This window comes from Triturus cristatus, chromosome 7, assembly GCF_964204655.1.
Source record: "Triturus cristatus chromosome 7, aTriCri1.1, whole genome shotgun sequence".
Lineage (NCBI taxonomy): Eukaryota > Metazoa > Chordata > Amphibia > Caudata > Salamandridae > Triturus > Triturus cristatus.
Genome location: NC_140590.1, coordinates 1,417,686,676 through 1,417,699,446, shown reverse-complemented (window position 1 = coordinate 1,417,699,446; position 12,771 = coordinate 1,417,686,676).

Below are 12,771 nucleotides of genomic sequence, written 5' to 3'. Positions count from 1 at the left end.
CATGCAAGTCATACCAAAAGGGTACCAGCTCCTGAAGAAGAAGGTTTCCACTTGACTCGAGCAATTGAAGTTGCTGAAGGTTGCGCAGCTGAAGAACTTCCCATAGATGATCCTGAAGTAGCTGCCTAAAAACAACCAAGCCCCTATCGGGATGACTGGATCCCAGTGGTAGACATACCTGAAGTAATTGTAAGAACTAGAAGCCAAACACAGCTAGATAGACAAGAAAAGAGTGAGAATCAGTCAGGTGTAGAAGAACTCGCTCAGGTGAATAGGGATACAACTATTAGGGAACCTGAGCAGGAACAGTTAAGGAGAGAACAATATACTCAGAAGAAAAACAAAACCCCATTCCTGAGTCTGAGGAGGGACCGGTAGGGTTTAGAGAAAACGTTCAGGCAGAAGAAGGTCGAGAGGTAAGAAGACCTGAACATGACCAGACAGACATAGAAACACAGGTTCAGGATACAGAAGAAAACCAAACATCACCAATCCTGAACAGGGTCAGATTGAGGTAGATGAACATATCCAGGCAGAACAGGCCAAAACAATAAGCCCTGGACAAGGTCAGATAGAGAGGAAATATGAAGACGAAGATGATCAAATTGTGCCACAAATAAAATAAAATAAAAGAAGCCTCGAAGAAACTGACAGTGCAGTGAGAACTAAGATAGGTCGAAAGTGTGATAATTGGCCAAGGATTATCAAGAGACTGAAATACCGCCTTAAGACAATCAGTGAAGAACCTGATCAAGTAAACGAAGAATTCAGCCAATCTGGACCTTCCACTGCAACTCCAAAATGAAGGAGCCAAAGATTGAAGACATTGAATACCAAATTCAAAGGTCCTGAGTGGACATTTGTCATTCTAGAAGATTTTGAAAAGCTCTACTAAAATGAAGAAAGGGACGAAGAACTGAATGTTGAATGAATTGATGAAGAAGTGAGACCGACTTAAAAGAAAAGAAGACGCTTAAGGTGTTATCTCATACCAAGTTTCTGAATTAAAGAAGAGACCATCTTCTTGCCCAAAAATGTCTGATAATAAAGTTACTGGAAAATCAAAACAGAGCTGTATAAAGAAGTGCTGTAGGATCTGTATATGTAGCCTATTATTAGTCTTCATAATGTGGGTAATATTAGCAATAGCTATACCTTATTTGATGGTTACAAACAAACAGAATAGTACTAATACACATACAAAGGTAACAAACATTAAAGGAGATAGAGTAGACTTAGAAACACCAGATGAGTTAGAATTTCACCAAACTGTGAATAAAACCAGCACTGATTTAAAGGTATTTGCAAACTTATTAGTACATTATGTAGAAACAATGGAAATTAGTGATTGTTATGTTTGTATGAAATTGTCAACCTCAGTAGCAGAAGGGGTAACTTATCATCACTTACCTTTGACATATGGTATTTCATGTAGTGTATTGGCTAGTTTATTTTATAGAACTGGAAAACTACAGTATTATTATTCAAATGCAGGTGTAATATTTTCAGAGGTCCCTATGCGAAAGAGCATGAACCCCGTAGTAGAGACTCACAATTCATGGGTGAATATTTTCTAACAATGAAAGCAATAAATATAGCTGATGTACACAAACGCAACTTAACATGTAAATTACATGAAGAAGAAAATATATTTTTGAATTTAGTAGAACAGAGGAGACAGGATTTCCAAAGAAGGGCCTCTGAACCCAAACCTCAGATACCTACATGGGCTGAGAAGGAAGACCTTTTGGTAACTGGCAAGACTCATGCTGCTATGTGCCTGGATTTTGAAAAGAAAGGGAAAATCTGTCTCCATAGACTAAAAACAGAATATAACAATGCATTTATTGGTTCCAGTAAGTGTGAACATAACTTCTTAGTAATTGGGGGTTGGGGACTAAAATGAGGAACTGATCCAGTATTTCCTGGAATATATTATATTTGTGGAAACAAAGCCTACTTTAGGCTGCCTGATCATTGGTATGGGAGTTGCTATTTTGGAATAGTATTCCCTAAGTCTATCATGCTAAACAAATAACTGGAAGCAATGATGACAGTAATGGACTATCCCGACATAAAAGATCTAGTTTTTCTGAAATAGTAGGTGACATATTTGGTGCATTGATACCTTCAGAGGGGGTTCTGCTGAATTCTCGAAAAATCTGTCAATTGTCGACAGTAGTTGATTCGTTAACTACTGACACTGCTGGAGGATTCTTATTGATCAATACAGAATTAGCAGCTGTTAGATCTATGGTTTTGCAAAATCGACTTGCCCTTGATATCTTATTAGCAAAAGAGGGTGGAGACTGTAAAATGTTGAAAGCCCAACATTGTTGCACTTATATTCCTGATAAAAGTATAGAAATTGGAAGATATATTACAAATATTACACATTAGGAAGAAGAACTGAAACCACTGGAGGTTGACAGTGTATGGAAGAAACTACCGAATAGTTTTTCCACTATCGGAGGTTGGTTTTCTAACATAGGTACAGGTATTTTAGGTCAAATATTATTGCCAAATATGGGCATAACTTTGTTAGTTATGATAATAATGTGTTGCCACAAATGTTGTGGGAGGAGAAGGAGGTATGAAGTGAATGAGAAGTGTAGGAAAATAAAATTAGATGAAATACTACTTGAATAATTGAAGGTAAATATCTACAAAAGAATGAAGGGATCACAATTAAAAGGATAAAAAAAGAAATGAAACATTTGAAGAAATCGAAATGGCAAAATGCTGAAGTTGGCATCTGATTTAATAGAAGCTAGTGATGGCATAAAGTGCCATCAGAGGGGGGATTGATGGAGCAAGGATCCGTATAGAAAGAAACTTGCTCGTATGCAATCCTCTCGAATAACCTGTTATGCTATAACCAACATAACCAACTGGTCCTAGGATGCTTGTTTCCAGTCCAGGGAGGACTGGCTTGATAGTTCTGGCTGGACTGTTCCCATGAGGCACAGGGTCAAGACTGATTTGCATATGGCTGGGTTCAAAATGGAACGGCATGGTGAGCAAAAAAACGATAGATTTAGGCCCAGATCTCTGTACTGGGTTGAATGTATGACATTGTTCTGCATTCTGTCCATCAACTGTTGTTTTTGCATTTGTCACCCCGAGTGGGAAGGGTATGCCCAGACGTGGGTCCCGTGCTCTCCATGCCACTGGAATCAAGCTATCCTGGCTGAAGAGGGGTGAAATCCCGAAACCTGTCCTAGGATGCTTGCTTCCAGTCCAGGGAGGACCTGGCTTGGCAGTTTGGGCTGGACTGTTCCCATAAGACACAGGGTCAAGACTGATTTGCATATGGCTGGGTTCATACTGGAACGGCATGGTGAGCAAGAAAATGATGGATTTAGGCCCAGATATCTGTACTGGGGTGAATGTATGACATTGTTCTGCATTCTGTTCCTCAACCGTTGCTTTTGCATTTGTCACCCCAAGTGGAAAGGGTATGCCCAGACGGGGGTCCCGTGCTCTTCATGCCACTGGAATCAAGCTATCCTGGCTGAAAAGGGGTGATACCCCGAAACCGGTCCTAGGATGCTTGTTTCCAGTCCAGGGAGGACCTGGCTTGGCAGTTCGGGCTGGACTGTTCCCATGAGGCAAAGGGTCAAGACTTATTTGCATATGGCTGGGTTTGAACTGGAACGGCATGGTGAGCAAAAAAATGATGGATTTAGGCCCAGATCTCTGTACTGGGGTGAATGTATGACATTGTTCTGCATTCTGTCCATCAACTGTTGTTTTTGCATACTGTGTAATGTACCAGAGCCAAGGAACTATCCACAATGCGATAGTAGATAAAGCTCAAGAAATAATTCAGTATTTGATCAGACTGTGAAACAAAATTATGAAGAGAGCACTTAGCCAGCATGTAAAGTGCAATGGCCAGGCATGTTTTCAAAATTGTCCCTTATGTAAAGTACCACATCTAGGCTAGTTTGCAAGATGATTTAATGTGCAAAACACTCTTGCCAGGTCAGTTTTTTCCCAGAATCCAAAGCGCAATAACCACTGCAGGAATGGTTCAAGATGTAAACACCATTGCAATACCACTTAGTTTAATGGTGTAGTATGAAGAAGGACTATATGAAGGTGGTATCAATCAGTTCGAAAGCACCAAACACATGTAGTATCGATGATACATTAGGGTCAGTGCCACAGTAAATATTGCCCTATAGATAGACCAGTGAAAATCCCAATAACCAAGGCCAGTTTGCTGCTGTGTGAAAACACAATACCCAGACCATTTTCCACAATGGCATGATATGCAAAGGCGATAACACAAAAGGGGGAGGCTGAGGAGATTTAAAGACCCGGAAGCAACAACTCCTCTCCATCACAACCTGAAAGCACCAAATAGAACCCTGGTTCTTGTCTGAGGAAGAATTCCAAGATAACCCTTTTACAGGACAGTTTCCCTCACCCACCCGATGGTGGCATTCCTCATCATAGGGATATCTCCTTACCTTATGAACCTGATCATAATAGGGGCTAAAACCCCTTCTCTGAGATGGAGGAGCTCAGAGATGTCTAATAAAACCTATAGAAGAGCAAGGTGTGGTGTCCCTACACCACACCCTGCTCCTCTATAGGTTTTAGTATGCCCCTCTTCTCACAAAAAACATCCCAGCGCTCAAGAAGCCTTAGAAACAGAAGCAGAAAGAACAAAGCTATTCTATACAGCCTCCCAGAGGCCAAAGTTAAAATGACATCATACAGTTCTTGACAAATTGCTTGCAAAGCTGCAATGACATCATACTGTGCCTAAAAAATGTCATGCCAAAGTTGCTAGATCTCCCGACAGACCAGCCTAAACCATCCAAAAGCCAAATAATATCAGTCCACTAACCAGTTCCAGAAAGTATCCCAAACCAACAGCTCTAATGTGGAAAGGTATCCTTGCCTTCAAATATTAACGTACAAATGTTACCCAGTTTCCCACATAGACCCTGTTCTACAAATATAATTGATCCATATTTCTGTGTTCACTGCACACCTGTGTTTATACCAAATCTCCCTGATATCCCTCTCCATTGCTTACTGAACAAAGTAAATGCCTCAACTCACCACCTCACCACACTTGTGCCCATATGTGAAACCTTTTCATGAAACCCCTGTTGATCGTCACCTTCTTTCAGCCCCATTCATCTTTCAATAATTCCTCTTGTTATGTTACATACAGGTACCCCGATATAGGCTCAAGTAGTAACCAAATCTTTCATCTATATTTCACCCTGCCATTACACTACATAACGGTTCTTGGTACTGGCCTTTTACCTAGTTACGGTACTGCTTAAATGACGTGGAGTTTTCTCCGAAAACTAGCCTCAATCATTATGCATGAGGATTCTTGGAATCTCACCAGGACTACCATCTCCTGCATTATAACTATGTATAAAGGCCATTCCTTCCGTCATCCTAGTCCGACATGACACAGCAAAGAAGATCCCCTAAGGTTACCACTTTGGGTATATAAACACCATATCTTATCTGAGGCAGAGAGAGGAGAAAAAGGACTTCCAGGCTGACACACTAATGCAAGACACTGAGGTTCCTGCATACAGACACTCCAGCTCGCAGTGCTCTGAGATCCCTCGTGGGGTGTCCATCTCAAGACCAATACGGAGTCCCACAGTCTTTCACTTCAGGTAATGGAGTTGGCTTTAACATAGGGGGATTCTTGGCTCTACACCTACATACATGCTAGGTACACTTAAGTACATCTAGTTAGGATCGCATCGTAGGAGTACGCATTATTACTGTCATGCATTTTTATACCTGCCTGTATTCATTGTTTTAGCGCAGTGGTAGGAATCTACCATTATTTACTCTGTTGGTGCTTATAATCAATTATATCTGTTTTTGTCTTATGGTTGTTTCAACACACCTATTTTACACTAGAATGACGCTGGTTCAATAAATGCGTATTGAAAACGCCCCCAGGGCCCGATTCACAGAATTAACTTAAGCCAAAATCCTAAACTTACTACTTTTGGTATTCACAGAAGTTAGGATTTTGTCTTAAGTTTGTCTTAAGACGAACTTAAGACTCATGTGCAATTGTGAAGGGTCGTATGCAGGAAGGCAAGTTCCATCCTAGCAGTAGAAAGACACAGGGGTAAATCTACAAGAAACTAACGCAGCGCTGTGCCGCAAGTAATTTTGCTGCGCCGTGCAGCTTTAGTTTTGAAGCACAGGGATGCAACATATTTACAAAAATATACTGCATCTCTGTGCTTTCCCCTGCACTGGCACACAAACTGCTGACATGCGCCGGCACAGGCACCCTTGCACCATGGTGCAAGGATGCCTGTGTCGTGGGGAGATTGTTTTTGTGCAGGAACAGGGCCTAACTGACCGTAGCGGGAACCGGGCATTTTCCTGGTGGGCCGCCAGGGTGGGGGCTGGGTTTGGGCTCCTGGGGGCCGTTTTTGTTACCAGGGTTCAGCAATATCGACCCTCTGTAACAAAATTGGCCAAAACTGGCCCCATCAAACAGCTCGGCTGCACCCTCCCTCACCCCAGGGGGGCCTGGCTGAGCAGTTTGCCAGGGCCGGTTTCGGTTCCTAGTCCGGCCCTGTGCTGGTAGGGGCACCTTCCTGCACAAAAACAATCAATTGATGTGATTTCCTCTTCCGATGTGTGCTGTAGAATGCAGCACACATTGAACGAGGAAAAAAAGGAGGAGAAATGAAAACATTTCTCCTCGTTAGGGTGGCGTAGCATTCTGATGCATTTCCAGATTTACGATTTCTTGTAAATCTGGAAATGCATCAGTTGACATGGGTGTTGCGTGGGAACACCTACAGCAGCACCTATGTCACGCCCCTAACATGCAAAGTGTTGCATGAACAGGGGCGATATTTACAACCACAGGTTACGTCATGCAGGGTGACTTTACCTGTTCCTGTAAATATCACTTAGCTGGCTGCGTCACCGATGCTTCACACAACGTGATGCACCGGTGGCGCAAGGGGCTTGTAAATCTGCCCCTTAGTCTCTAGGAGACTGTAAGGCACCGTTTATTCTGTGTATCTCCCTGAGACAAATTGAGCACGAGAGACTGAGCGAAAAGTACTGTATTGTTTTGACGATCCCTGATGGGACAGAGCAGTCATGTTCGATAGTTGCCAAGAACTATTCTCTCCTTGGTAAGAGGAGTTTATAGTGGCACTGTGAGCTATCTGGTATACAGGCGGACATACCTGTTGGGGATGTCTAGAATCGGTCTGGACACCAATCCCACAGTCTATCTTGTCTAAACGTGCAGATCCTATATAGGTTTATATGAACTACATGACACTCTATAGTGCTGATGGATCTTCTCCAATCTTGCTGTGAAAAGCACTGGTTTTAGCGAATAAACATCTGGACCACAAACAGGGGTTACAGAAAGTTAAAAAGGGCAATGGTTTATTTACAGGTGATGCAAGTGCCCCAGCAATCTGAATTAGATATTGAGGGCAAGTTCTACATCCATACCTCTGTGGGAATAGGCACAATAAAAAAAAAGTATGAACTCGATGTAAGTAGACGTGTAGGCCAGCAGCCTCATTATTAATGTAAGAATGAAAGAAATCCATCCTATTTTCACTTGATTACCAAGATCTTCAACCCATTCATAAATGCTCAATTTACATGGTGCTTTGGAATCAGCAGACATCAGAAGAAACATATTTTTGCAGGTATTTTGAAAATTGGCAGAAGGTTTATTATTCCTTAAGTAGTCCTGGCATGGTATCTGGCAAATTTTTTTAGTAACACTTTATGTACTGAAAAGTGATGCAACAGTTTGCCACTCTGTAACTTGTCATGTTTTGCATTCACACCAGCCTTCCTATTGCATCAATGAATATCACTTAGTTTCACAATTACTATGATTTTCATTTAATTTGTCCAGTTCATGAAAAATAAAAATACATTGTCATTAATATAGTGTAATGGAATGTATACATGTAGCTAACATGAATGCCTTTGTTTTTGTTTATAACAATAGTAGAGAAAGCTTAGAAGAAATATTGTGAAACAAGTCAAGTCATGGGCACTTGTATAGCGCACGGCTACCTCCAACGGAGGTGACCCGGTGCTGACAGCGGATCCTGCAGAGTAGGGGGAGAGAGAAGAATTGCATATTAGGGGCAGGCAAATAGCCAGGTCATAGGAGCTAATGAAAAGATGTAGTGAACGATGAACCTCTGATATCTTTCTTATGGTTGAAATTTTGAAAACATTTTGGTACAGTGAGGTATTAAACTACTCACTGAACACAGTTTGAAGTGCAGAAAACTCAGTCTTTTTGTCATTTGCTTTCAGTTGCTCATTTAAATGGCTGTCTGCAATGTTGATATATAAGGGCAGCGGCGGCTCCTCCGCTATAGTGGAGGTGCATCGCCCCACCTGCCAGCAGCGAACAAAATGAAAAACAAAATGATAATAAACCGTTGTTCGCTATTGTTTATTTTTCTCTCGGAGCTGAGGATTGAGGGTGGAGCTAGGGTAATGACAGGCTGGAGGTGGAGTGTTGGGCACTGCTATTCAGTAAGTATGGCTGTCTGGCCGACTGTCTCAGGCCAGCCAAACCGTCGTGTGCACTGAAGCTCTCTCCAACCCTAGCTGCGTGGCTGGGTTGGAGAGAGCAGGCACAGTCTCCCAGTCTACCTGGGAGCGCAAATCATTGGCGCTCAGGCCAATCCTGACACTGCTTTCAGCAGCATGAAAGCAGTGACAGGATTGGCCTCACTGCATTCTGAGATCCAGTGCCTGGAGAAGAGAGGGGTACAGTGCGGCGAGCAGGTAAGGGTCTTTTTATTTTTTTTATTTGTCTCCCTCTCTGTTGCCCCCCTGTTCACCACCTCTGTTCCCACCCCTCCCCCGAGCATCGCCACTTTGTCAACACGCAGGCCGCTACTGTATAAGGGATTTGCATTTAACTCCTAGGACTGTATTAATGAAAGTGTGCGTGGATGCAGCAAGTGTTTGCATCCACTTTTTGCTCCCAGGGCACTTTAATAGTAAAGAATAGTTCACAGATGCCTGCCTCTTCAGTAATACAGATGACGCTGGTGCACATTTTCCACTAGTGTAACAACAAATGGTTGAGACCCCTGATTTGCATGGAGGTGTGGTGCCATGCAAATAAGAGCACCTATTGCCACTGCACCTGTACAGTATTATAGATAGAAGCATAGAGAAAAGAAAGCTTTCAGGAGGTGCATTGGTTACCCCTCTCACCCCCCTGTTAGACCTGGAACCATTGGCATGAGTCTCCCTTCCATTTTTCTGATTGCCTCCTCTGTTTTTCATATGTTTTGCTGGTTTAGATGCTTTGGGCACTGTGCCACTGCTATTCAGTGCCACAGTGCAAGTGCTCCCTAGGTTAAATTGATGTATTGATTAGTGACTCCATGATTGGGTTATTTGATTTACCTGTCAGACCCTAGTAGAGTGCACCATGTGTGCCCAGGGCTTGTTAATCAAATGCTGATGGTGGGCTTGCAGCACTGGTTGTGCCACCCACAGAAGCAGCTTGTAAAGTGTGTCTCAGGACTGCCATTGCAGAGCCTGTGTGCAGTCTGTGACTGCCATGTTGACTGGCCAAGTGCACCCACTTGCCAGTCCCTAAACCTTCCCTTATCTTCATATCAGACACCCCTATGGTAGGCCCAAGGGCAGGGTGCATTGTAAGTATAAGGTAGGACAAACCCTGGTGTGTGTGGCATGTCCTAATAGTGATTTACAGCCATTTTGGTTTTTCACTATTGCAAGGCTACCTGTTCCCCAAAGGCCAGAATGGGCAGTTTGATTATTACATCTTATAATCGTAACTGACTCAGGGAACTAGGTAGAAATTCGAGTTTAGTATGCCTGAACTCAGAATGATAAAATACATCTTTTAGTGAAGTTGGTTTTAACATTCTGTGTTTGAAAATACCACTTTTAGAAGGTAGGTACTTTCTTGCTTAACTGTCCAAGCCTGCCTCTGCTAGGTTGTGTATTGTGCGTCTGGTTCTGTGAGTGACAGGGGCTGGGGATTCCAGGAGAGAGGGTGAGTCAGCACAGGGCTGAATAGGAAGATCTGCATGTAGATGGGTGGGAGGAGTTGCACCTGGGACCTGAATAGGGCTGTGCCTTCCCTCCACTATGCTGGCTCCACCTCCTGTGGTGCGTCTGATGTCTCTGCCCTGCACTCTGAAAGGAAAGAAGGAGTCTTGTCAACAAAGTGCTCCAGGACTGACCAGAACTGGTTTGGACTAGGCAAAGGCCTTTCTGCCTTCAGAGAACAAAGAGAAAAGTAGTATAAATATGGGGACCCAGACCCCAAGACTTTAGATCACTTCTGGAACAACAACAAGAAACCTCTGCCAAGGAGAAGAACCAAAGGAAGCTGTAGGAGTGAACTGCCCCCTTGCCAGTGTGATGTGTTACTGAGTTGGCCTACAGTGGTGTCTTCAGTGCCAAGGAGAGGAGAAGGAACTTTGTGTGTACTTCATCATCTTGCAGAATATTTCTCCAAGGGCTCGAACTTGTGCTTGCCTCCTGCTGAAGTCTCAGGGACAACAGACTTCACCACCTGCTCCCCTCTGAAATTTCCTTGCTGGGAATTCTATCTGCAGAAGCCTGCGTATTGCTGGGAGCTAGAAGCGCGATGCAACAAGAAGAAGCGTGTCGCCGCCGCAGCTGTAGTCATCACATCGCCGGAGAAGCATGCTGCCGCCGCATCTCCCAGAAGTGTGTCTTCGTCTCAGCTGTCTGCTGTTGCATCACCGGAGAAGCGCGTCACAACCATGAGGGCCGCCGTCGCATCACCGGAGAAGCGTGTCACTGGGCCTGTTGCTGCTCCAAAGTACAGAGTCGCCGCAAGGCTGCCAGGGCGTGCCAGCATCGTCTCAACATCGTCACATCAAGGGCACCATCTTATCGCATCACACTGGATTGTCGCATCGCATCGAGGCACCATCTTGCCGCATCCCAACCGGGCTGCAGCACGAGAAACTACGCATCACCTCCTCCCCGGTAAGGATCAAGATGCATCCCCTACTCTGCGCAAGCATTGAGGCGCGACGCATCATCTTCCCCGAAGCAAGGAACAGACGCATCTCCAAACCTGCAAGCCTTTTGTTTATTTTGCGTTACACATCCAAGTACTTTTCTGAGAACTGTGTCGCATTTACCAGCAACTTGAACTAAGTCACTTCTACCATCATTAAGTCAATTTTGAGTACAGTATTGTGGATTTTTGTCATTTGTGGTCTTGTGTTAAGTCTATATAAAGAATACTTATTTTTTATAAAACCTGTGTGGTGTCCATCTGTAGTGTTTTCACTGTATTACTGTATGTGTTCGCAAATGCTTAACACACTGCCTCTGAGATAAGCCTGTCTGCTTGTGCCAAGCTACCAAGGGGGTGAGCAGGGGTTATCCAGTAGTGTAATCCCCTTTCCCTGACTTAGAAGCAAGGGTCCCTATTTGGTCAAAGGTACCTACCTCTGCCAACTAGAGACCCCCAGTTCTAACACCCCCCAAAAGTGCCTATTAGCAAGGGTTATGAGGGGTATCTTGGACTCTCCAGGTACCCCCATGCAGAATGGAGTATTCACATACAGCACCTGCTTAGATGCGGATTCCTACCTCCCATTGAAAGGAAGATGGCACACTTTCCAGGTTAGTGCCTTGGTGCAATAGTAATACGTAAAGCCTGGCACAGTCTGGGACAACGTGTCTCGGAATTATACGAAAAAATGCTCTTTCCCCAGTGCAGATGTGAACTCTGACATTCAGTCCCGCACTGAGGATGGCATATTAGGGCAGGATTTTGAAAGCACTGATCTCCATTTCCCTGTAGGTAAACTGGCATAAACTTGAAGAGAGGACAGAGATCCACCACAGGTGGGTACAGTATATTCGATCCCCCAACAGCAAGTGGAACCTTGATACCATCGTGCCAAAATCCCATTTAGCAACCTTCTTTGGCATATTGAGCATGGGCCACCTTCTATGTTGCACAAATCAGTGCATTTTGTGACAGCTTTTCTGCCCACAACTGCAATACAGCACCCCCATGAAAATGAGAGCTCCGGTGCATATGTTGAGCTTGCACAATCTATTTTACAGAAAGGACCACACTAGCATCAGCAGCCCCTTCTGTAATACCAAGGTTCCGTGGGGGCACAAACAATGGGATCACAAGCCCATAGCTATGTGAGACTGTTTGTTTAATATACCCCCTGCGTCCACCGCCTGCAATCAATGGCAGACCTTTGGTTTAAAAAGCTAATTCACAGTTCTCAATTCAGGTGCACATCTGCATTGCATATGCATTTTCAATGGTAAGGTGCACTTTCCGGGTCAGCACCAGACACTGACCGTAAGGACGGACAGTGTAGAACACACTGATGGTACGCCTGATCTATATTTGAGCCTTGTAGATACAACTGACTGTTCTCTAAATACGATGCTACAGAGCACCTTGGAAGGAATCACAGTTAAAGGCACCGCTATGTTGAGTAAAAAATGTTACCTCTCACCTTATGGGACTCTGGACAACAGGGGAAGAACAACAGTAGTTCATTGCATTTTCAATGATATGAGCTACTGAGGAGCTTGTCAGCCAATACACCATGGTTTACATTTTCAGTTACATCTAATTATAGGAGCATGAAGTGACCACATCATATGGTGAGCAAACAATCATTTTAGTTACACTTTTGTCATTTTAGCTACGTGTCTATAAGATTTATATGTACATAAATAAAGGGTTGT